The sequence below is a fragment of the Cibotium barometz genome, chromosome 10 (assembly GCF_041138505.1).
Source record: "Cibotium barometz isolate CiBa-2024 chromosome 10, ASM4113850v1, whole genome shotgun sequence".
In the NCBI taxonomy this organism is placed as follows: domain Eukaryota; kingdom Viridiplantae; phylum Streptophyta; class Polypodiopsida; order Cyatheales; family Cibotiaceae; genus Cibotium; species Cibotium barometz.
The window spans coordinates 21,176,567-21,204,215 of NC_141055.1; positions in this window are offsets into that span (position 1 = coordinate 21,176,567).

Sequence of the window (27,649 nt, forward strand, 5' to 3'; positions counted from 1 at the left end):
CGTGGAAGATATTGGAACAAGGAGTAAGAGTTGTTTTCTGAATTCGGGCATGGATCTGGTTGATTGACCTTGCTGGTCTCAACGGATGAGTCCATGGCTCTTTTATATGGATCCATTGGTTGATCTTGCTGATCTTCAATGGAGATTCCATTTTTGATATGTGAATATATATTGCCGGCTACTATGAGCTAGGAACTATCGAAAAGGCCCTTGAGTGGATAGGTGATGAGCGTTCTGGTTGCCAATGATGCCATAGGTACACCGATGAAGGAATGATTGGAAATAAGGATTCAATCAGAGATTTTGAGGATTATGATCAGTGACACAATGATTTCATTAAAAGATTGTTTTTTAAAGATAGCTGATTATGTGAAAAAGGCAATTTCATATTGGGTGTGTAAGTGGTGTGACTAGCTTTAAGTTTACATGAATATCCGACTAGGGGGCCTAGGAAATCTTTTCCCTGGTACTTGGGACAAAACCTAGCCAAATTCTTAATTGGATCCCATCACTACAGTGGTTGGGCGGTTGGTTAACCCACGAGACTAGATGGGGTTAGGTTGGACTAATGGATCCCTAAATTGAGACTCAATTCTGTTATGGTACAATAGATGAAGTAAATCCTGGACAAAAATTGTTCTATGGAAAAGAATCAACGGCTGTGCCTCTCAATGAGGAAAAAAGTGTTGGTCTCTATGATCCAAGTGCAATCTTTTTCCTGATCTGACTATGGGACTTACGGGTTTTGGTTAGATCAGTTCAGTTAGTTAAGGCTTTTGACTACGGAAAAGAATCAACGGCTGTGCCTCTCAATGAGGAAAAGAGTGTTGGTCTCTATGATCCAAGTGCAATCTTTTCCCTGATCTGACTATGGGACTTACAGGTTTTGGTTAGATCAGTTAGTTAAGGCTTTTGACTACGTTAGAGAAAAATTTATTCTGGAGGAATCGCCCGTGCTTTCCGGGCAAGGGAAGTTTTTCCGGGTTCTTGGTTGGAAGAACCAATGGATTAGTCTCTTGTCCGGATATCCGTGGGTGAGGCCCTGAGTGTGGGACCCTGCCCCGCGCAAGAAGTGCTACTTCCGCTGCTAGCACCCCTGAATTTGTTGCGCGGTGGGGATAGGGATCTTACAATCCTCTAGAGAAATTTCATCCCCCATAATCTTGCCGATCTCAAGTGCATGTAAGAGTGTTTCAGTAGGCCAAATCTCAATGTTTGGACCTAATTTTTCTTTGTTTATGAGCCTTTGCTGGTCACCCAACAAGGGCTAAGTTATTCATGGTGTGAATAAATCCGTCTTTCAAGCCTAAATAGTTCACCCACCCTTCAAATTCAAGGTGATAAATCTAGTCTTTCAAGCCTTAATAGTTCACTCACCCTTTAAATTCAAGGTGTTAACATAGATTAGTACTATTGTTAGAATTGATTAGATTAAGCACCTTTCACAATTGAGCTACTTTAGAAGATAATAATGGTGTGAATATCTAGGATAGTCACACATGAATAACTCGAGCTACTTTAGAAGATAATAATGGTGTGAATATCTAGGATAGTCACAACCATGAAAAAATCTATTTTTCTCACCAAATGGACTTGATCTTTTAAGTGTAATTTCTTTTCCAATGAACTATAACAATCATTGTAGAACACGTAGTCACCTTAGCACCTCAATAGAACTATAACAATCAATTTAGAACACATAGGCTGATTTCTTTTCAAATGAACTATAACAACCAGTCTAGAACATGTAGTCACCTTAACACCTCAATAGATGAAAATTTTTTGGTGTGATTTTCACATGAAATTTTGGCATGAATCTCTAGGAGATGGTCATGCTTGAAAAACTCAAGACAGTCATGGTCACAAAAACTCTAGGTTTTTACGCTAAATATTTTTCAAGATAAGAGGATAAGATTTCAAGGATATGAATTTCTATTTTTGGCAAGGCAATCCATCAAATCATGACGTGATTTTTGAGAATATTTTGTGACATGAATTTCCCTAGTTTTCAAGTACGTGAAAAACTAGGTTTTGTCTTTGTTTTGACCCTTGCCGACATCGAGCCGCCCAACCACCTCTTCACTTTCACTTTGTTTCATTATAGGTGTTATAAAGGCCGGATTTCACTTTAATGGTTATGTGTTGTATATTTTACGTGAGCACCAATTTTTAATAAAGGCATGCCACACGATAGCTGAATGAAATCTAGGACCTAATTTTTAACTTTGGTCACCTAAAAAGTGTAAACCCTAGAAAAAAAGGAGAAAAGGCAAAAGGAAAGCCCAACCCCTCATTCTATTGTATTCTCTTATACATAATCTAAGAGTGCTCTTTCTCTCTACTCTCTCCTTCTTGCCTTTTTCTTGCTTGTATGCATGATTTGACCTTTGTAGCTGCTTGTCTATGCATGTTTGAGTGAGTGAGTGAGAGAGGGATTGAGTTGCTCTTTCTCTCTACTCTCTCCCTCTTGCCTCTTTCTTGCTTGTATGCATGATTTGACCTTTTTAGCTGCTTGTCTATGCATGCGTGAGTGAGTGTGAGAGAGGGATTAAGTTGCAAGGTGGTGGGCCTATGAGGAGTGGGCAACGGTAGAACGACGGTGCTCTCATGTGCTCCATCGATGGTGACACCTATGAGAATCCCAAACTCAAGCTATCATGAGGTAAGTGACATACCCTGCCTATGCATTTATGTGCTAGCTATGGTATATTAGTTCTTGATTTGAGCATTGGGTGCTCTCAATGGCGGTGTGGTGAACTCCCAAATGACAAGAGTGTCTCCTATGTCTTTCCCATGGTGCAAGGGCTTACCATAACTGGCACCACTGGAATAAACCCATCACATAGCCACAATGCATTTTGAATGTTTGTGAATGGTTTACTTCTATTATATTTCTAGTTTTTTCAAGAATGGAGTAGAAATGAAATCCCAAAAAACCTTCTATTCTCTTGAATTGTTCTTGTTTTTTGTTGTATTTTCTTGTTATATTAAGAAATCTATGTTTATTTTTCTTGTTAACCTTAAAATTGTGTCTTTCCAAGATGATTGACGTAGTTTGAAATTAATCTAATGAGCTGGGGCATGTGGGTAGTCATACAAGGCCATGCACTTGCTAAAAAGGGAAGCTATTCGTGAAGATGCAAAGAGTCCTAGAAGAACAAAGGGAGTTTGAAGGTATTAGGTGGCAATTTGAAGATAATGGGGAGTTTGAAGGTATCAGCAAAGCGACAGTTTGAAGAGACTGCAGAGTTTGAAGGTATTAGGTGACAGTTTCTTTTTAGGAAGGAAGGTCAAAAAAGTCTTCTTTTTGTTTTATAAAAAGAGGTTTTGGCTGGAGATTGAGACAAGAACTCAAAGTGAGAATTCTATTAGAGCAATGTGAGTAGATGTGGGCTAGGCTAGAGTAGAGAGAGTGAGTGTGAGTCAGAGGATCATTTGAGGGTTGCAGGAGGCAAGCTTAGGATCCCTGTTTGAATCTTAGTTAGAACTTGGTGCTACCCAGAACATGCTCAATTGTAGTTTGTTTTTGAAGAAGGAGATAGAGAGAGTGAGTGAAAGAATCTTCAGAAGATGGTTGTAGAATCCAACAAAAATATTTTAAGCTGTGGAGATGAAGATGAAGACTTGAAGAGCTGATGTAGTAGGGAGATACATGTATAGCTTCCCTCTGTTTTTTATATTTTTTTTCTTGTTTGAGCCCAGATTCTTAGGGCTACAGAATGGTTTTTATTTTGCAAATATCAAGAAAACAAAGTGCTTGGGTTTGAACCTGTTAATGAGTGAATGGTTGAGTTTTGTGTTATCGTGTTTTGGTTGTGGTGGTTATGATGTTTTGATTAAGATTACTAAGAAGATCAATTGTGGGTGATCTCTAAGTTAGTGTTGAAGTTGGATGACTAGGGACAGGTCAGCTGAGGGTGAGCAATGGTCAATTAATGTCAGCTGAGTGTCAGGATAAGTCAGCTAAAGGTGTAGAAGAGTAGAGATAATCTTAATCTAGATAGGGTCAAATCTGACAGACAGAAGTTTATCAGAGTCGGACAGAGTTTTATGGGGTGGATGTTAGAGCTGATGTTAGATAAGGGCATGTAGTGATGAATCATTGTGGGATCTAAAGTTTTTGAGGGTTTGTATGTGTCAGAGGATACATAGATAGGAAGGTCTGAAGTTAGCTGAGTTAGGGTTGAATCACATATAGTGAACTGGGTCAGGGCTGAATCAGATCGGAGGAGGGGTGAACCAGACCAGAGGGGGATGGTCACCGAGAGGGAACTTTCGAGGGAGCTTTTCTTGGTCACCCTCTGTCTCTACTTGAACAGTCTCTCTCTAGCTATTCCACCACCATCTCTGCCCATCACCGCCCAGCCCAGTCCCCTCCACCACCAACCTTGCTTCTTCCTTTATCTCTCTAATTATTACCATCGCCCCTTCCTCTCCTCTCCTCTCCTCTCTCCAACCAACATATAAGTCTTTTTTTTGCTCTTCTCTCTCTATATTTGTCTCTTTTCTTACTCTCTCTATCTACCATCCCTCTCCCTCCCTCCCTCCCTCTCTCCCTCTCTCTCTCCCTCTCTCTCTCTCTCTCTCTCGCTCTTATCCTCCTCTCTCTCACTCTCTATTTCCTCCTCTGTCTCTCTATCCATATCTTTGCTCACTCTCTCTATCCTTCTCTTTACTCACTCTCTCTATCCTCCCTTGCTAACTCTCTCTATCCTTCTCTCTCTTTGCTCACTCTCTCTATTCTCCCCCTCTCACTCTCTCTATGCTTCTCTTTTCTCACTCTCTCTATCCTCCCTCCCTCACTCTATCTTTCTCTTTACTCACTCTCTCTATCCTCCCCCCCCTCTCTCTATCCTTCTCTTGGCTCTCTCTCTCTCTCTCTCTCTCTCTCTCTCTCTCTCTCTCTCTCTCTCTCTCTCTATCCTTCTCTTTGCTCACTCTCTCTATCCTTCCTCGCTAACTCTCTCTATCCTTTTCTCTCTTTGCTAACTCTCTCTATTATCCCCCTCTCACTTTCTCTATCCTTCAGGCTTTCCCAAACCTAAATTGTTTGGCTTCATGATTGATGAGATGGGAGCCAACTAGAGGGTAGTGAGGACACTCTATAATAATGGACCACACGATATATAATGGAAGGTTGTGAGCATTCCTATCTTTTTCATTGGGAACAAAGCTTGAACATCTATACAGTGCAATATGTAGTTAGGAATTTTCAAGAAGAGCACAAGTGACTATGCCGTTAGTGGCATTATGCATTGATTGAAGAGGAGGAACTCTTGAAATATAGACACATTAGATTGTGGTGGGATGAACAGTAAAGTTGTTGATGTGAACCTACCAGCCATGGATCGTTAGCTTAGTTGGTGGCATACTAGATATCCCCATTGGAGGAAGCACCTTGTAGGGGTAAGTATAACTTTCTTGGAATTACAACTATGATTCTTATCAGTCAATCTTTTGTTAGAGGAGGTGGACAACGCTACTTTGTCGCACATGTCAACCACCAATGTAGCAGAAATGAAACATGCAAGTTGGTTAGCAGGAGAGGGTTTCAAGGGAACCATATCTTTATATGAGGCTGCTATTTTAGATCTTGCTAATTCCCTCTTGCAATCCATGAAGAAACATGCATTCATACAAGGTAAATATCATGGAGCAGGCCCTACAATAACAAAGTTAATGGAGAAGGCCAAAACATAAAATGCTTAAAATGCTCCAAGTTCGTCAAGAACCAACAGATTGGTGGGGGGGAAGCAATGTGTGAGACCCCCGCCCCCTCTGCGGTGCCCCCGGACAAGAGACTAGCCCGGCGGTTCCTCCGAAACCGATCCCGAAAAAACTTCCCTCGCCCAAAAGACACGGGTGATTTTGCCAGGAAAATCATCTAATGGGAGAATTAATCTAACGAATCAAAGTCTTAACTATTCAAACTGATCTGACCGAACTTGAAGTCACATGGTCAGATCAAAGAAGAGACTTGCACTTGGTCCATAGAATCATCGTTTTTTTCCTCCTTTAATGAGGCATAGCCGCCCCGCTGATTCCTTCCCACAGAACAAGGGTCTTCCTAGGACTTAATCTAACTAATGTGACTAATCGTAACTTATTTGCATCACAGGAATCCCCCGATCCAGCCTAGTTAGCCAACCGCCCGGTGGGATTCCTTTATAAAGATTTGGTTATGTTTTGCTCGGATACCGAGGAAAAGAGTTCCCGGCCCCCTAGCGTTTCATGCAAAAATTAAGGTAGGCATACCGCGTACGCACCCAATATGAAATTGCCATTATAACAGAATTGGCTGTCTTTAAAACAATCCTTCAATGAAAATCATAGTATTACTGATCATAATCCTCCAAAATATGTCATCTGGACTCTCCGTTGAAGACCAACTGGCCAACCAACGAGATCCAATATCAAGATTTGATTCACAAAAGTCATTCTTTTTAGTCCATCCGTCCTCGACGCACGCATGGGTGTCCTAGCAACCGCGAGCCCGTGCATCACCTGGTCAGAACCCTCTAGGATCCTACTTAGGTGTCCTAGCACTTCACTCAGGGACCGCTTCCTCGGTCTTCGCTCATCGTACCGGAAGCGCACCATTTTAACTGTACCGAGGCTACTCAAGACCTCAGTAGGCTTTGTCGAGCGACGTCCCTCGACGACTCCCTGCCAGTTGTTGCAACGAGCCTCTTCTTTGTTACACATACCAAATGCTTCCTCCAGCATTTTGGCACCGTAAAATAGTCCTTTAAAAGAAAACAGAGGTTCTATGCAAGTAAAATTCATGGTTTGAGATTGGTTCCACAAAACCCTTTTTCCTTAATCCATATTTTCATAATGAGAATCATTGATCTCTCATCGTCAGGGTAATCTACCCATCATTCGACTGACTGTCCAACTAGATTCTTGGTGATTTTGGTCAAGAAAAAACTAGGTTAATTTAACGGTAGTCTATTCTTTGTATTAAGAACTATAATTGGTCACGAAGTTTTTGCTTGATTCAGATCGAGAGATGGACAAGTAGTTTACTAACTGTCCCTCTCATAGTCGTGGTCTAACCAAAATCATTCGGTTTAGTTCTAACAAAGGATTTTCTTTAGATAAACATCTACTGAACTTCTAATCGTAAGAAAATTCCAATTTTATGAATTTCATTCCTTTTTAACCATAATAGATTAAGAAATGGTTTTATATGAGAATATCGGATTTTTATGAAAATACTCTTAAATTTGGTGAATTATTCACATAAATATCTAAAGATATTCTTTCTACCACTTTAATTTATCAACTCTAATTCTCTAGGTGGAATTTTGGTGAAAATTCCTCTTTTGTCACCAAAAATTAATTCAAATCTTTCTCTACTTAAATACCATAAAAATTCCTCTTTTGTCACCAAAAATTAATTCAAATCTTTCTCTACTTAAATACCATAAAAATTCTTCTTTTAGCCAAATACCAATATCCATTTTTTTGAATAAGCTTAAAATTATCTTTTTCTCATTTAATGATTGGATTCCAATTGTCATGGGAATTCCTCTTTTATCATAAAATAAATTTATCTAAAATTTCTCTCTAAATTAAATAAAAATATTCATTATTTCAATTATACCAAGAATTCCACTTTTACCATTTAAATGATTTAATCCCATGTCATGAGAATTCCTCTTTTATCATTTAAATTTTCTCAAGTATAAAAAAATTTATCTAAAATTTCTCTTTAAATTTTAATAAAAATATCCATTAATTCAATTATGCCAAGAATTCCACTTTTACCATTTAAATGATTGAATTCCAAATGTCATGAGAATTCCTCTTTTATCATTTAAAATTTCTCATGCATAAAATAAATTTATCTAAAATTTCTCTTTAAATTTAAATAAAAACATGCATTAGTTTAATATATAAAATTTTCTCTTTTTTCATTTAATCACATGGATCTCCATGTGATGAAAATCATTCTTTAAGCATAGGATGAACATGGTAGGAAGTCCTCTTTTCACATTATGCATAAAAATGAGTTATGTATTAATTTCTAAAAATTTTACCATAGCTTCGCTGCTATTACTGATAATTTTTAATATTTCTAGAAAGAATAAGACTTTGTAACACAATTATGATAGAATAACTATCTTTAGATTTAAATCCAATTTATGGAATTGAATCATAAGTTTACCATAATTTTAAAAGCATAAAAGCATAAAAAAGCCATTTTCTTAACCTCTAGCTTCACTAGCATAGAGTTTGATTTTTGAATTGAGAATTTATCAATGAGAAGCATCCATTTGAATAAAGAATTAGTCATAGGAATGACTATTCTTTTGGGAGAGAGAGATATACATAAAAAGCATCTGCATAAAAATTAACTTTTTGGTGATTAATCATTAGAATTCTTATAGAAAGCTTGATTTGCATTGAAAACAATTAATTTGAAACTTCTCAAGCTTGAGAGGGGTTGAGAAGTGAAATCTTTTGAGAATATTAATGAAAACCATAAAATTACTTCTTACCTCTAGATTTGACTTGCTTCTTTATCTTAGGAGGAAGCCCCCAACCAATCAATTGGTTTAGTATGTTGAGAAGAAAGCTCCAAGGATTGTTGAAGAGAGAGAGAAGCTCCAATCTATCCAGAAGTAGAGGATTTTAAAGGGATAATAGAAAATATGAGTATTTTAATGTAATACTAGCATGGTATAGTTCATAGATGAGAATACAAAAGAATGAGGGTCTATTTATAGGTGAGGGAGGCCACTAACTGAGTCCAACTAAGTTCTAGAATTTTCCAGCTTCAGTTTGGCTGAATTTGGACAAGATTTGGACCAGTTTAGCTCCCATTTTGATCCAGTTTGATCTAGGAGAGAGAAGAGATAAAAATATCTTAATATTTTTGAATTAAAAACCCTCCCACACATGTGAAGGAGGAACCTGCCTCAAAGGTCTCCCCTTTCTTACCAAGGTGTCAAAATTCATCATTTCTCCAAAATATCTCATTTTTTTAGTAATATCTCTTAATTTTTAACTAATAAACCTTGTACTCAGTCAACTCTTCATCTTATGTGAGCATTTACTCATTTTTGGGTATTTTCTTTTATTCATTGGATTTATCTCATCCTAACACTTGGATTAATCTTATTGGCCCATAGGAATCTTAATTGGACCATAATTGAGAAATTCTTTAAAATCTTAACCCTTAGGCTAAGGTCTTTTAAATCATTTTTAATTGATTCCTAATGCACCTTGGAGAATTTATTTTAAACTTTTGTTTTAGGGAAATATATTTTTGATATTTGTAAAACTTTTATATCCAAAAATATCTCAATATTGAATTATCTCTCTCTAGAAATTTTTATCTCTCTAGGTAAAAATAATATATTTTTTTGCATTCAGAAATAGGGAATGATTATAGGGGATTGAAGTAAAGCTTATTCATTATTCAGGCTGAGGAGGAATCTTACATCCTCTCCCACTTGAAAAATGCAAGATGTCCTCGTCTCGCAAAGTGGGGGTAATCTTTCGCCAACTCTTCTTCTTTCTCCCAGGTGGTGTCTTCTAGAGGGAAGAACTTCCACTTTACTAAAAATTCTTTGAGGACTTTGCTCCTAAGAATCTTCTTCCGAACATCAAGGATTTCCTCAGGTTGGAGTACCATCTGCCCTTGAGTCGGAGAAATCAATTGCTCATCAATCAAGCATGTGACTCGGGCTGGGTACATATTTCTTAAGCAAACTGACATCATGTATCTTGAGATGGGGAGGCAGAAGAAGTTTATAAGCTAGATCGCCCACTTTCTTTATAACAGCATATGGTCCACAGTATTTGGGAGAGAGCTTCTTGTACTTCCCTAAAGATAAGGAACTTCTTTTTGGTCGTACTCGAATGAAGACCATATCTGATTCTTTAAACTCTCTCTCTGATCTTTTTTTTTTTTTGCATACTGCTTTTGCCTATCTTGGGCTGCCTTAATATCTTTATGGATTGATTGCATTTGCTGGTCCATGTCATCAAGCATTTGTCTGGACATCTCGACTTTGATCAATAGGTCGGACCAAGTCGATGGTGTAAGGCAATCTTGTCCATACAAAGCTTTGAAAGGACTCATCCCAATGTTTTGATGATAAGAAGCATTGTAAGAAAATTCAACCAGATGCAAATGGCTTAACCACTTCTTGGGTTCCCTGCCACCATCGTAGTATGACCGAAGGATATCTTCTATTACCTAATTCACTCTTTCAGTTTGGCCATCTGTTTCGTGGTGATAGGCTGCGCTGAAATCCAAGAAAGTTCCTACTGCTTCAAAGAATGCAGCCCAAAATTTTGATGTGAATTTGGGATCTCTGTCACTTACTATCCTCCTGGTTGGGTAAGCCATGCAATCTAAAGATCTCTTTAAGGAAAACTCGGGCAACATCCACTGTGTATATTTCTTTCACTGGAATCAAATGGGAAACTTTGGTTAGCCTGTCAACTACCACAAAAAAGGAGTTGTAACCTGATTGTACTGAAGGTAATCCAGTGACAAAGTCCATACTGATACATTCCCACTTTATCTATGGAATGTCTAGAGGCGGCAATTTTCCTGGCATCTTGACTCTCTCTGCCTTGACTCTCTGACACATTAAGCATTTTCGCACATACATCCTTTTTGAGTCCTGGCCAGAAGAAGCTTTTCTTCACAGACATATAGGTTTTTATAAACCCTGGATGTCCTGCTATCAGGCTATCATGGGCTTCTCTCAGAATCCTTCCCTTTATTCCCTCATCATTGGGAATACATAGCCGATTATTATAATACATGCATCCTTTATCCAGTTTGTACCCAAGAACTCGACTCATTTCTTGAGGAGTCTTGCTTTCCTACATCATAAGGGTAGCAATAGGGGTAAAGAATTTGTCCTACATGATTTTCTCTCTTGCTTCACTGATCAATGGATTTGACACCACTGTAATTGCAAGCAAGGAGGCTTTTCTGCTGAGCGCATCATCTGCCACCACCACATTTTCTTTCCCCGGGGGCTGATACTTAATTTCAAAATCAAATTCCTGCAGGGTCTGCATCCATCTCCTTTGACACATGTTGAGATCCCTTTGGGTGAAGATCCACTTCAGACTTTGATGATCTGTCATCAAGGTGAATGTCACGTAGGCTGTAATGCCTGTGTGACCGACGGCAGACCGGATGGCCATGTCCGGGGTTCAGTGGGAGAGGACGCCCATGCGGAGTCATGGGCGGCCAGGCTAGTGTGGACGGCAGGCCACACACTATATAGCCTGGGGGATGAGGGGCAATCCTCATTCTTCCTCTATGGCTGGGTGGTGAGCCAGAGGCCGTCCCCTCTTGTGGTAGTGCCCGTAGCGGCGTTACGGGAATGTAACACTGGTATCAGAGCGTGGTTCGAGGGAATCGTGAGAGTCCGCACGTGAACGGGGGACCGGAGCCCACTCGAAGGTTTTCGACCATTCGTCTCCTTATCCTTATCTCGAATGGAGGGTGTGGAAGGAGGCAGCCATGGAAGAATGGAGGGGAAGAACTCTCTCTCTCTCTCTCTTCCCCCGTCACACACAGCAAGTAATGGAGGTAAGCCGAATTCGTTTTGTTTTGTCTCTCTGCGTTGAAATTGTGAATCGTTTCATAGGAGAGAATCGCCTGTATGCTGTGTGTGGGAGTGGGGGGGCGAGAGCCCATTACTGTGCGTTGAGAGGCGAAGACCACAGTTAATGTGGGAGGGGCGAAGAGCAGTCCCAATGAACACTAGTCCCCAGCGTAGAACCCAGGAGCTGCTGCTGAATGTTGACTGTGTGTGGGGAGCGGACACACAGGGGCGCAGACCCGATGGGTTGAAACACACGACTGTGTGTGGGTGTTGCTGAAATGTGTGCTCTGCCGCTGCTGTAACTGTGCCAGACTCGAGGGAGGGCCGAGCTGTTGATTGGGGCGGGCGGGCGAAGACCAGCCCACGAATGCTGCTGAAGGCAAAGAAGACCACGTTGAAGGGGGGGGAGCAGCCCCAGCCCCGTTGCTGCGTACGCGAAAGTGGGGGAGTCGAGGGAGGGCTGAGCGGTTGAGGTGAGGCGCCGTTTGTCTGGGCGAAAGGCCTCAGCGGCCAGGGGCCAGGGCCAAGCCAGCCCAGCGGGCGGCCAGGGCCACGGCCAGCCTTGGGCGGCCAGCCCAAGCGGCTAGCCCCGGTGGCCGGCCAGCCAGCCAGGCGGCGCACCGGCCAGCCAACGGCGGCCAGGCAGCCACAACGCCGGCCAGCCACCAGCCCAGAAACGCTGCAGAAAAAAAAAAGCCAAACACCAGTAGCAGCTGCCTCGCGAGAGCACCGGGATGATATAAGCTTGGGAAACGGGGGGTTGCAGGAAGCCTTCTCTGTGGCTGCGAGTTCATTTTTCAACCCTCCAAAGCCAAGGATCCCACAAAACGAACACAGTTTGCAACACAGCACCCTATCATTGACATACATGTCGTGAGTGCATAGCCACCCGCAACACCGTTATTGCCATAGATACCGTGTGTGTGTGTGTGGCTACACAACACAACATCGACATCGAGTTATCTTTGGATCGCGGGTGCGTAGCCACACGCAGTAGCAATTATGTTGTAGCGTAGCCCGTTTTGAGTAATCTTAGAGTGAGGTCCGTAGTGATCTTTCAATTCGGAGTTCATCGACACCCGTCGTGCCGTGTGGCCGTAGTGCCTGTTTTCCACGAGAGAGACCCACCGCACATGGTCGTAGCGCCGCGTGCTAAGAGAGACAAACCCCACAGCCGTCGTGCAGAGTCCTTCGAGAGAAAACCGTTCTATGGCCGTTGTGCCTAGTGAACACGTCTATGACCATAGCCCGTGAGAATATGCGCAATGCCTGCATTCTCCAATGTTTGGTACCAGTTGTGGACGCATTGGTAGAGTCCAAACCAATCGTGTCGTAGTGTACGTATACCCTCATGTCTGATTTGTGCCGTAGTGCACTAGAATTTTTTTAAGGTGGCAAGAGGGAAATCGATGGTAATGTTCTCGCGTAGTTCGAGAAGTATTCGTTGACAATACATAAATACATGATATAAATTCTCTCTGTTAGTGGTTTAACCATGTGGTTTACCACAAAGTAATATGAGAGCAAATCAGACACATTGTTCTTGTTGAAAGTCCACAAGAAGAAGTTCGTGGCTCCAATGTGCTTAGACCCAATGAAAAATGTCTACTTGGACATGGTCCATTGTGACGAACAAATGTAGTCCGTAGAGACACTTTTGCAAGCGCAGTCTTGCCATGGTCATGACTACTAAAATTGGTCAATGGCATTTAAGATAGCTGGGATTGAGGTCGCATTTATCGATTACCTGCTAGTAGCCTTGATCACATGACCCCATTAGCAACGTACTCTCTAGACATGACTAGTGTTAGACTCTGGGAGCGTAGCCTCGCCAGATTTCAATTTCCACTTTTGCGAGCGTTGTCTTGCTAGAGTTAAAGTTTTGTTCGGACAAATTTGTGTTTGTTTTGTAGTGACAAACAAATCTGAAGGGGTATAATCTTGAGATGTAATGCTCAATGCCCTTATAAATAGAAGTTGATCGAAGAGAACTGTTCTTAAACTTACTAAGCATGGTTTTCTCTTCTTTTTATTGCCATGCGTCGACATCCCACTGCTCGAGAGTTTGTGGTGATCTTTCGAGGGGGAAAAGAGCCTTTTTATATGTCACATCAATTGGTTTGGTGGTAATTTGATGGTATGGGACATCAATTCTCACGGAATTGGCTGTAGTCTTGGTGGAATGGGACGCCAAGGCTTGTGCATGTAACTTGACTCTTTGGCAGGTCTGTATGTACACTTGTTTGTAGTGATAAAGTGTGCAAGATAAAATTTGAACTTTGAAAATTACCAAATATAGCCATAAGATGGGATAAAACCCAGTTACAAGTTCGGAGAAGCTGTAGGTAGCAAGACCATGATGGTGTACTAGTGCTAACGTGATTTAGTTCCGGAGTGATCTAAATCTAGAGGTTAGCAGTAAGACTAGTTTGGTTGGACAGTTTCATGCTAGGGACCCCTTTAGCATTTTGCAAGTGTAGTCTTGCCTATGTTCAACATAAGTGTGCGATTGTGTGAGCACATTTTAGTTTCTACCATATGAATTTGGGAAATATATTACTTTCCTACATAAGCAATTGTAATATTGCATGACAGGCTATTTTGCTTACAAAGTTCATGTGCGTGTAAACCCTATGAGTCGTATGACCCCTAAGGAATGAGTGGAGCATTTCTAGGATTTAAGAAGGTTTTACATGGCAATAGTGAGTAGTATCTCACTCCAGATGAGCCTGGTTGTTGTTAGTATCGGATCCGACATATGTAGTGTACATAAACTTGGGCTGAGTTAGGATAGGAGACTAAGCCGGAGAGCTTAGTGGTAAATCCTACTGTATCTGGTGAGTTTTGACTTAACCGGAGTGTTAAGAAGTAAACTCAAAGTCTGGGGCTGAACCGGAGTGTTCGGAGGCAGACATATCTTTTGTTAAATCGGAGAATTTAGCAAAAGATGAGCTTGGGGTGAACCATGGTACCCAGGAAAAAAGCTCTTCACACTAAAATAGTGCACAATAATTTTAGGGTGATAAAAAATCCATCTCGCAGGAATGTTTTACAACTTTCCATAGATGATAGATGAGACCATGTAGTTTACGGAGTTAAAGTACATAGGTGGTGATTTCGGCGCCACATTTTTTGTAGGAAGTCACCAGTGGTGTGGTTAGGTCAGCCGAGACTCCACAAGACCTATGCACTAGTTTTTATGTTGACCTCTATGATAAGGACGTCCAAAAATTCGTGTTGTAATACCAGAAATTGTACTGCAATGTGCAATGGAGGGGTCAATTTATGTAGTCACTTCTTAGCAGCAAGTGACTTAAGCATCTTGTTATAGATGGTTGTATATGGTACTCCCACTCAGGGGAGGTACGCCATTGGGTACGGAGTTACTCACAGACTAGTATGGAGCTACTAGTGTGATGATAGTGGGTACGTAGTTACTCACTAGTGTGATGATAGTGGGTACGTAGTTACTCACTACTAATACATAGCTGCTAATAACATTAAGATCCTCGAGTGAAAGATACTCTAGATCAACAATTTAAATTACCGAACCACAATCCATGAGTATCGAGGTACTCATAAATATGTTGACGTTGCTCAAATCGAGGGACCGATTTGTTCGATGGTATGGAATAAGCAAGGAGAATGGAGTAACTTAAAAGTTACACATCACTAGCCCTAGTGAGTTGTCGAGGTCATCCGTAGTTTGATGATCCCCTCTACCTATCAGATAACATTCAATTTTGCAAGCCCTGGCATTTAATCCGTAGTGATTATGAGTCTGGTGTGAGATATGGTTATGAAGTTCTTACAAGAGTACTCGTTTATTTGCTTGTCATTGGTTATAGCTTGGTAGAGATTACCACCTGTGATGGGTAGGTAGCTTTGCCGCTATAATGAGGAGGCAGCAAATAATGTTCTCATAGTTATACTTCATACCAACACCAAACAGGGATAGGATGAAATTCCTAAATTCATCATCACGAAGTACTGTGATGTTTGCATTTATATTGAATGTATGATGTAATGAGACATTGAGCGTGTGTAATTACCATCAATTATCTAGCAACCTATGGCTTCGCAGTAAGCTCAGTCATTATCTGTGGATTGATAATATGGTTATTAGTAGTTTGAAATTTTCTTGATGGATGGTACAACCCACCCAAATGATTTATAAGTGTGTAACCGCTTATGAAGGGTAATAATATGCAACAATGAAGCACTTTGTTACAAGTGTGAAACCACTAATCTGTTGCAAAGCAATTTATCAATAGTACCACCATATGTGCGTAGACACTATACCACATCTTCGTTGCAAGATGTTTAAAAGTTTCTTGGAAGGACTCAAGAATATAACAATGATATTAAACACGGTCTAGATTTGTTCTTGGACCTATGACACTAGCGCGTAGTCCGCTTGAGAGTAAAGTTTTTGAGGACAAAAAACCTTTCTTGAGGGAAAGGAGGGATATCCTCAAATATCACATAAACTCGAATAGTTGTGTGAGTCTAGACAATACTTGAAGGGATATGTCTGGTAATAGCAACAAAGAGTTGTAAGTGAATGGATGTAACTCCAGACACCCGTAGTGGTGCCAGAATCTTTATCAAACATCTCCGCATACTATATGGCCCCCGCATATATAGTATGGCATAAGAGATAGGAAGTTTGATTGTTATATTTGAAAGGAAATTTTCAAAAGTTACATTTACTCTGAGTTAGAGTGGAGTTTAACCATCCGTAGATTGATGGTAGTTAGAAACTCAACAAGATTCTAGAGCATATGCTTGTGCAAAGATGTTACTCTAAGAGAGAAAGTATCTCTCAGCTTTGGAACTAATCCTTGTGATGCATGATTAGATTGGCTCTAGTTTATTTCTCCTATGGTGGCCGTAGAGCTTTCCAACGAGAAGTTTTAACAAGTTGGTGATGCAACATGGTAGCATAGTCTAAGAACTTGCGCTACTAGAGTGCTCTCCAGTACATTAGCTTCTGTGCTAATGACATGATGCAAAATAAGGCATGAAATTTGCCTTAAGGTTTTGGTTGAAATACCAAATCATGACTTGTGTGAGCATGATCCTGTCTTTACAGAGGTCTGGCGTGCTGTACGCGTACGCACTTTGTCATAGCCTCGCCCACCTTCCTCGCCGGCACGTAATGCTAGTCCGAAGAGACTGGCCGTAGGTGCGGCGGGTAGCGAGGATTAGTCCGGAGAGGCTAGCCGAGCCTTCGGGGTATAGTTTTGATAGTCCAAGTGCGGGTCACCCTGGGACTCAGAAGACCTATGCACTAGTAAAAAGACAGTTTTATTGGCCTAGTTTGTTTAAGAACGTCCAGACTTATGTGCTGAAATGCAGTAAGTGCCAGGTCAATAAACATGAACGTCTTAAGGTTGGAGGACTACTCCGTCCACTGGAGATTCCTCAAAGGAAATGGGAAACATTTCCATGGATTTCATTACCGGTTTACCCAAGACGAGTTGAAGGAATGACTCGGTGTGGGTGGTAGTGGACAGGTGAATTAAACTGGCAAAGTTTATTACCACGAGAAAAACTGTAAAAACGCCAGAGTTGGCAAAACTCTTTATTGAACATCTCTACAAGCTATATGGCCTGCCCGCAGATATAGTGTCGGATAGAGAAAGTTCAATAGTCATTTTGGAGGGAAGTCTTCAAAAAGTTGGATACTACTCTGAGTGTGAGTACGGTAGATCATCCGGAGTCCGATGGTCAAACAGAAAGGGTTAACCAAATACTCAAGGATATGTTGCGTTCTTATGTCAGTAAGAAGCAATCTAATTGGGAAGAGTACTTGCCCTTATTGGAGTTTGCCTATAACAGCTCCAAACACTCAGCGACCGACTGGATTTACACCATTCATGTTAATGTATGGATTCCAGCCGAGATCTCCAATGGCTGTAGGCCTAGAAAAGGAGAAGATTCAATCTGTCAAGGATTTCCTTGAAGATATGAATGATATGCTCAAAGCTGTACGCGAGAGCATTCGTAGCGCACAGGATCGCGCTAAAACATTTGCCGATAAAGGATGCAGACAAGTGACCTTTGCAGAAGGTGACTTTGTATTTTTAAAGGTTCCTGCGCAGTCAGCAACCATGCAAACGGGAAAGTGTGATAAACTTTCTCCTAGATGTTGCGGTCCTTTCAAGGTCCTTAAGAAGATTGGGGACGTAGCCTACAAACTTGAGTTACCGGAGAGTTCTCAAGTTCATCCTGTCTTCCATGTTAGTAAACTGAAGAAATCAGTTCACGGGTTAGAGGACGTAGTTTCTCTAGATATTTTGGTGGAATTGATCACTCCACCAAAGATACCACATGAACCGGAAAGGATTCTTGGGTATCGAGAGACAGACAAACCTGACATAAATGTACCAGGAGGTACTTGTTAAATGGACAGATAGGGATGAGGAAGTAAAATCTGGGAACGCCGTAGTGCAATTTCCAAAAGGTTTCCCCAGTTTGTTTTCGAGGACGAAAACTCTTCTTAAGGGGGGGGTAATGTCACGTAGGCTGTAATGCCTGTGAACCGACGGTGGCAGACCGGATGGCCATGTCCGGGGTTCAGTGGGAGAGGACGCCCATGCGGAGTCATGGGCGGCCAGGCTAGTGTGGACGGCAGGCCACACACTATATAGCCTGGGGGATGAGGGGCAATCCTCATTCTTCCTCTATGGCTGGGTGGTGAGCCAGAGGCCGTCCCCTCTTGTGGTAGTGCCCGTAGCGGCGTTACGGGAATGTAACAGTGAACCTGTGTCCCAAAAGATAATGTCTCCACAACTTCAGAGCATAAACTACTAAGAGTAACTCCAAGTCATGGACGGCATAATGTCTCTCATGTGTTCTGAGTTTTCTAGATTCATAGGCCACTGCATGGCCTTCATGCATAAGAGCACTACCTAAGGCAAACTTAATGGAATCAGTAACTACCTCAAAAGGTTTGGTAAAATTTGGCAATTTAAGGACAGGGTTGGTTACTAAGGTTGTCTTCAGCTTATCAAAGGAACTCTGACACATAGTAGTCCACTGCAAAAGGGTACTCTTCTTGAGAAGGTTCGTTAAAGGGGATGCTATCTGAGCATACCTGGGTATAAAGATCCTATACCATTCGGTTAATCCTAGGAATCCTCTGACTTCCTTTACCATCTTGGGTTTCGGCCAATCTACGACTGCTTGGATCTTTGTGAGTTCAGGAGAAATCCCATCCTTTGATACTATGAATCCCAAGTATTCCACCTGGTCAACAGAGAAAGAACACTTGCTCTTTTTTGCAAAGAGTTGGTGTTTCCTTAGGATTTCCAAGACCTTGCGCACATGATCTTCATGATATGCAGCATCCTTTACTGTCTTGGGTTGTTTCAGCCAATCTACGACTGCTTGGATCTTTGCGAGTTCAGGAGAAATCCCATCCTTTGATACTATGAATCCCAAGTATTCCACCTGGTCAATAGAGAAAGAACACTTTCTCTTTTTTACAAAGAGTTGGCGTTTCCTTAGGATTTCCAGGACCTTGCGCACATGATCTTCATGATCTGCAGCATTCTTTGAGTATACCAAGATATCATCAAAGAAGACAAGAACAAAATCATCCAAGTATTCTCTGAGAATATCCTACATAAGATGATTAAACGTCGCCAGGGCATTAGTCAATCCAAACGGCATGACTGTGAACTCATAATGCCCATAGCGAGTATTGAATGCTGTCTTTGGGATGTCATGTTCCTTGATTCTGATCTGGTACCCGGATTTGAGATCTATCTTTGTGAACATTTGTTGGGTCCCACTTAACTGATCCAGAAGTTCATCAATCCTAGGGATAGGATATTCATTTTTAATTGTTAATTGATTTAATCCTCTATAGTCTCAATAGAGTCTTAATGTTCCATCTTTCTTCTTTTGAAAGAGAATGGGCGCACCCCAAGGTGAGACACTGGGTCTGACAAATACCTGCTTTAACAGTTGTCTTAATTGCTCCTTAAGTTCTATGGCTTTAGCGACTCGCATTTTGTATGCACGCTGGGCTACTGGCTGAGCTCCGGGGGTTAACTCGATATCATGATCTACTTTGTGAGACGAAGGCATCTCAGTCAGCTCTTTAGGGAATACATCTGCATAATCACTTAACCACTGTGGTTCTTTAGCCTTGCATTTTATGTCTATTGGATTCATCTTAACGACATAAACAGCTTGCCTCTTTCTGAGCTCTTTTAATAATTTAGAAGCCTTGACTAATTGTGTAGCACTGGGGATCCAAAAATTCCAGTTCCTTGAACTTTATTCCCGTGAAGGTCGAGGAAAGAGATGGTTCCTTTGTGACAATGAATATTAGCTTGATTCTTATGGAGCCAATCCATTCCAAGGATTCCATCATAGACTCCCAAGGGTAGGACTCTGAACTGGCACTTTGTTACGTTCCCATCTAGACTAAATTGAATAAGGTTTGTCTCAAGGTGTGTGAAAAAAGAATCTTTTCATTGGCCAATTCCACTTGCATAGGTTTCCACTGGCCAATTCCACTTGCAAAGGTTTCCTTGATTTTTGATTTAGGACTAACTTACATAGACATCCTAGGGAAATAAAATAATGAGTACTGCCTGAATCAATCAAAAGCTTAAATTACTTACCATGGTACTCTGCTGGAGTCTCGAGGACTAAAAATTGATGGTTATGCTCTATTGTGGCATAGATCTGTCCTTTTTCTTCCTCCACTTCCTCAGCTATAGTGACGGCTCTAGCTGCTATAGTCTGAGGTGGAACTCTCTCTCTTTAGTTTTTCCAATTCTGGGAGGGAGTTCGGAGACTGCTTTGCATGGAGGCTATAGGCTAAGCTGGCACTCTTCTGGGGTTTCCCTGATTGTGGCACTGGGGCCTTGATTGGGTTGATACGAGAAGGAGTCTGTCTCTGAATTCTGGGACCCTGGCTTCCTTGGCCCCCACAGAAGGAGATGGATAATCCTTGAGCTGGTGCCCAAACCCCTGACATCCGAAGCATCTGTTCTCACTTTGAAGCTCTTCTCTTTGCATTCTTGAAAGAGCCAGAGTCCTCAGAAAGAACTTTGAGGAAAAGGTCTTCCTTCGTTCCTGAAATTTCCCGACTCCAAATTCTGGTTGGGACCTTGGTGTCTCTTTGGAGGTAGAAGGTTGGAAGAACTTCCTGGTGTTTGGAATCTCTTGAAGGATGAGGGCGCTAGCTTTGGCGGGACTTTTATGATGAAAGCTTTGGCGAAGTCCTTATGTAAGGTTCTCCCCTTCCAAAATAGGGGAAACACTTAAGATAGTCCACTAAGTCTTATCTTGGAGAAAATTTCCTACTCATCGACACCTTGACCATGCAGAGATTCAAGGATACGATTCATAGGTAAGACCTAGTCCTATCCCGCACAGGGGGAGTGTGGTCTTCTAAAAATCAAATCACCCGTAGGGTAATTGATCATAATTTGGGCAACTACTAGTCTTTATTGCTAGAGATAATGCATTTTTCCTTATCCATGCAAGGCACAGCCGGCTGGCCTAGTCTTTTAGAATAGAATTGCCCGAGAACCTATTTTTCTAGCGTAGGGCTTTCACTTAATATGTTGGAAAGCTACCCGACTAATCAGGTCCACCCATCCGTAGGATGGTGCCGTCGGGGCATTCCATCCTCCCACTTTCCACCCTACTCATGCCTCAATTTGTTTTCTAATTAATCCTACCACACTGTTTGACATAAATAAACATGTTCCTTAATTAAGGCCCTTTTCACAAGGTTTGTTAAAATAGCCTTTTTCCACAGTACAATAATGCCAAAGACAAGATTTATAAAAAAAGTTTATACATGAATCAATTCCATACAAGCCAAACCGGCTCTCTTATTCTTTTCCTTTATATTGCCAATGATCTAGAATTCGACCTTCCAGCCTCTACATGCTGGGCAAAACCCTACTGGACCATACACCTCATCATCGGCCGGCTGTGGTGAGGACTCAAGCCGGCCTATCACCCTCTCAAGCTCCGTCGCTTGATCCTCTCGTCCCTCAGAGGGATGTTTACGCACTAGGGTGGGCTAATTCACCACACTAGCCTGGGCCCTCAGAAACTAAGCGGCATCACAATCACTCGCCTCAATTGGCAAACCTTATTCTCCCAATGGTATAAGGGATACCATGGCCAACTCTGGGTGTTACTAACGTCTCCGCCGTCCGGCTACACAAGCACAAGGACAGGGCAACATTAAGGCAGGGAGAGTTGTACCTGTACCTTAATTTAACCAAGATAACAATCCAATTACTCAACTAAACCATAGGACTAGAATCCATGTTACCTTCTTAAGAAAACAATCCTTTTCACAAAGATTTTAGCATTTCAACTTGAGATTGCTATTAAGGCATATGCTATTGTTTAAAAGAATATAAACTTTAACTAGTAAATCAATCAAATAGATCACTATTAACAATTAATAGAGAAGCTAGGGCCATACCTCAACCCCTAAGAATGATATATAATTAAAAAATAAAAAAAATATACCTTATAGAAATTTATCGTTTATCGTTGTCTTTGCTCGTTAATAAGAGTTTTAGAACTTGATATATGAGAATAGAGAGTCTTCTAATACCTTCTCTTATGATTGAAATCATCCGATCATCCCCCCCCCAAGATTTATCTCCTCTTACTCGTACTCTGACTTTTCTCTCTTTTGAAGGTCTATGGCAAAATAGCCTTCTCTTACAGGGCTACGACATACTATTCTTTCTCTAAAAGAAAAGCTATGGAGTTTTGGTCTCTTCCTCCAAAAGACCATAGAAATCTAACCTTCTCTTCTAAGATATTAGATAAGAATGAAGGGATATATACATCTCAATCTCTAGGATTACCTTGAGGCTACTTGCTGCCTTCTTACAGTTTTTCCTGTGTAGAGACCTTGACAGAATCAGCAAATTGTTTTGGCCATAACTCTCTGATAAAAACTCAGAATATGGTCGTATAACGAGTCAAAAGAACCGAAAGGCATCTAGTCTGTATATAGCTACAAAAACGTCTGTATATAGCTGCAAACGCGCCATCTTTAGAAACGCATTGCTTTTCCACATTTTTAGTATGCATGAACTCTAAATATGTAGAAGTACTCTAAATATGACCTCTTATCACCTAAAGTTGAATTTCTATTTTTGGAGATACTTATCTCTTAATAGAACTATTCTTGTCTTCTTATTTCTTTTAGGATTTTTGGAGCTAATATTTTTATTCTAACACTTTCCTAATGTTTCTAGCCTTATTGTCTCACTCTCCTCCAAGTACACTCTCTTTCCTTATTGAAATCTATAGGCTTGGGAGGGACCTTACACCTTCACCATTCTTACAGCTTCTGCCATGGAGACTGGTTTGGCATTCTTGACCAGTGTGTCTGAGGGTTCGTTCATTCCCCAAATGAACCTGGCCATGAGTTGCTCTTCGTCTAGCGGTGGTGAATACTTGAGGAGAAGAGCAAATGCCTGATGATATTCTTCAATGGTTTTGCTCCCTTGGTTTAGCTCTAAAAATTCATTCATCTTGGTTTCTAAAAATCCGGGGGGACAAAATCTCTTCCTTAGATAGGCTTTAAGATCATTCCAGGACTGGGTATTCCTATTTAGATGGTTAGTGTTGCGATGGTTTCTCCATTCCACCCTGACTATTTCCACAATTTTCAGCCTAGCAAGAGACATTTTGCTTCTCTCGTTGTATCCGGTGACATCAAAACATTCCTCCATTGCTTCAACCCACTTCTCCACAGCCTCGCCCAAGTTCTCCCCTTCACCTTTGAAGGGTCCTGGCTGAGTTCTGTGAAGAGCCTTACGAACGTCGGGGTCAAGGTCTTCTTCATCAGTGAGAGGATCTGGCTGATGGCCACGGTTCCCTCACCTCATGATTCTGCAACAAATGTTACATTATTGAATTTTTATTTTGATTTCATCAATGAGATCCTAAGACTTAAAAGGTTTGAAAAATAATTTCTTAAACAAGATGAATGATCTTATTGGAGATCTATGACATATGTCCGAGTAACAGATTTTTCTTCATCAATTTGTCACATAATAAACAATCACTTATATAACAGGAAATTTTTCCACAAAACATTTCCTTATTTATATAAAGGTTGCAAAATGTACATAGAGCATCTCGACTCCAGAAAGTCAAAATCTCCTCGGGAGACGCATAAGACGGTGATACTGGGCTATAGACATGCCTTGATACAAATGTTCCCTTACTGCCAAGGGAGCTACTATCTTCTCCTTATGCGTCTCCTCGGGAGACGCATAAGACGGCGATACTGGGCTATAGACATGCCCTGATACAAATGTTCCCTTACTGCCAAGGGAGCTACTATCTTCTCCTTAGGAATAAAACGACTAAGAAGTTTGTAGATATGGCAAAAAAGTCTGAAATTTTGAGGCGTTGGGTGATATAAAATAACACCATGTATCACTTTCAGCCTCATCAGAATCATGGTCAATGAGATATTCTACCTCAGCATCGCATGCTCGTCGAGGCGTGGACATACTGTTGAGATTCAAGCTCGATGTCAGTGTGAGCTAGCTATGCTATGTGCTGGCATGTTAGGTAGGAACATGTGTGAGACATAAATGACCGCGTGTCCAGCTGGTCATAGTGTGTGGACATTAGCTAGGGTTAGATGTGTGTGGACACAACTCATAGTGTGTTGTGTGTATTATGGATTATGGCATTATGCTTTGTGTGAGAAGGGAGATGGCTTCCCTCTATGGTTAGGGTTTGCAATATACATTAGGGTTTGCTCCTGTGTGTGTGTCTCCTTCCCCTCTACCGTTCTTTCAACATCATTAGGACCTCAATGGAAGGCTTCTTGGGCCCTTTTATTTGGCAGTTTAAGGGAGTCAAACCTTTTCTCTTAAGAAGAAACGTTTTCTAATTAGAAGCTTCAAAACGGCTACTTTATTCGAATTTGAATTTTGGGGGAAAAATGGAATTTAAAATCTAGCGGATAAAACCATATCATGTAACATATCTATGGAAAGCTCTTGATGCGTAGATCATGGATCTGTAATCTCCGCTCAAATCGGAGCTTGTATGTAGAAGTTATGGAGGTCCGAAATTTGTAAAATTGCCTCCCCCCTTTTTGGGAGAAAAAGTGCACCCTTTGACCACTCTTACACCTCTCTTAAAAACCCAACATTTCAGTCCACATGGCGACCCCCCATTTGGCTATTCCTTAATCACCTTGATTAGGCTTGGGCAAATTAAAGGGCCCAAGAAGACCCCATTCACTTCCTAATGGGTATCAGAGCCTTGTGCTGTCTATTAGGGTTTATGAGTGAGTGAAGAGAAGAGGGAGAAGAAGCTGTGAAGCTTGCCATTGGAGCTGTGAAGCTTGGAGCATCTATCAAATCTGAGAGCTTGGCCTATTGGGTAAGGTCTTCTAAACATCCTTGAGCGGATTGCAGGTGATACAGGCAAAAACAAAGCAAGTTAGAGCAAATCAAAGCAAAGCAAATTTCTGGTTTTTGGAAGCTTTCCATTAAAGCTTGGAAACACTGATGTATGGTGGAAATACATGTAAATCTGGCAAAAGACATATGTATTTGACAAGGAGGAATGTATTGGCAACCCCTATGCAAGCCTTAAACTAATTTTGGAGCAATTTGGAAGCATTTGAATGTGTGAAAAACTCTGGTTTTTGAGCTCTCACAAAACAGAGAAAAGGAAGTCACAAATTGATGCATTTGGAGTGTGTTTTTGGCAAAAATCCAACCATTGACTGGTTGCACACATACCTAGGTGTCTTGGACACTTGTAGACATCATCAATTAATAGTATAACCACTCCCAAAGCCCTCAGGAGCAGGCGGCGCAGCTCATACAGAGAAACAGGGTAGAATTTTTAGGTTTTTGATAGGTGGAGGCTCAAAATCAAGTGTGGTGACTGATAAACCTCATAATTGACTTAGCAAATTTGTGGTACACACTAGTGAGAAGGATGCTATGTGATTGGATTGATCAATTATGCCTAATTGAGCTGGGAATGAGCTGATTAAATAGGCTGTCCACTGGTTGCAGAGAAACAGAGTCATTTTTAATCGAGCAATTAATCTTTGGTCTTATACAATTGGACAAATTCCTCTTACATGGAGTTGAAGGACACTATTACTAAGCTAATGAATGCTTGGTTGCTCAATTTGGACAAATATTGAAGAAATTAGAGCCATTTTACTACTGGTTTTTTTGGTTTTTCCCAAAACAGAGAAAGGGGTTTTCAAAAATTGATATGTACACATGTCAGATGGTGTTGATACTCTACATTGAGGTTGTTTAGGTGTCAATACAAGCTACCCATACTTGATTACACCACTACATTGTGATTTGGAGCCTTGGAAGGCGCATCAAAGCAGGGTATCTCGGGTTGCGTGTGAGCCAGTTCATTTTGGATGCATACAGGTTGATTTTCTACATCAAATTTGAAGATTGGTGGTTACTTTGGAGTACCTGGAACACTCATTGGAGTGTGGTTGAGCTGAGGAAGGCTTGGTTACAGATTTGGAAGTGTACGCAAGGTGTTTTTGCATTGAGCAAATATGTCGGATAATCCAGTACAGATTGTTGGTGAAAAGCTGGATAGGAAGAACTTCCAGGCATGGATAAAAAGTTTCTTGAAAGGAAAAGGATTTTGGAATCTCATTACAGGTGCTGAGCCAGAGCCTGAGCTACCTCGACAACCTACACAGCAGCAGGTTATTGCTCATAAGCAATGGTCAGAAATAGCATTCAAAGTGCTGGATTATTTGTCTATATGTATTTCTGATGCTATGCTCATACACATACAGGATGCTGAGAATCCCAAAGATGCATGGGATACTTTGGTAAATATGTTTGATACAGACACGAGTGCTCGCAACAGCAGATACATAATGTGAAGAGGAATAGAAGGAGCATACATGATTATGTGCAAGAAATAAAGAAGTTTGCAGATGCATTGGCAACAATAAATGCCCCCATGCCTGATGATGATTTGGTGGATATTACCTTGTGTGGTCTTGGCAAGGAATACAAATCTTTTGATACATCTATCTCAGTGAGGAGTACAGGTTTACCAGACTTTGATGAGTTGGTTTCACTCTTACTTGTTGAGGAAATCAAACTCAGTGATTCATTTCTGGATGCATCTACTAGCCATGATGATAATGGCAGAAATCAGGCTTTCTATTCTCAGAGAGGCTTTAGAGGCAGGGGGAGATTCACATCACGTGGACGTGGTGGTAATGGTTGTGGATGGCAAGACAGGTCATCACAACAGAATTTTCAGCCTTCATATGGTGCTCGAGGTGGTCATGGATATACACCTCAGAGAGGTAGAGGTAACCCCCGTGGTAGAGGACGTTGGCAAGGCCAACAAACATCTATGCAAGATGTGGAATGCCATTATTGTGGGAAATATGGTCATATGGCGAGAGATTGTTTCCGCAACATTAGGAAAATTTTGGACTCAAAAGAGGGCTGTTTCAACAATAATATAATAATAGACACATAGATTGAGTGACATGTAATCTACGAACGAGATTCACCGGTGGTGGGACCTCTGTACAAACCCACCCAAAACGTGGAGAAACTCTTATCTTCATGAAATATTAAAAAAAACCATCACCTTGTCTTAAAATATTTAAAACCGTTTTTTTGTCAGAAACGAACGCAATAAAAGAATGTTTTCCACATTCCTGTGTTAGACGTGGAGCACTAAAAAATTCTTTCCACCACCCCTAGAACTAATGAAGCTTGAATGCTTGGAATAGATAGATACACATTCTCCCGGTTATTCCCTCAACTTGGTTCCACTTTTGAATCTTGAAACATCTTTGGCGCCCAAAAGAACACACCGTCCCTCATTTCATCCTCCCTCCTTGATCCACAAAAGCGGTTAGCCCAGTCATCCACTTTCTGCTACTTCTTCTTTCTCATACGTCTATTAATCTATCATGGCACCCGAAAGTGGACTGAAACGAGCAAGGAGCAGTATCTCATCTGTTGTGTTGTATAACATAAAAGACGAGAACGAAGAAT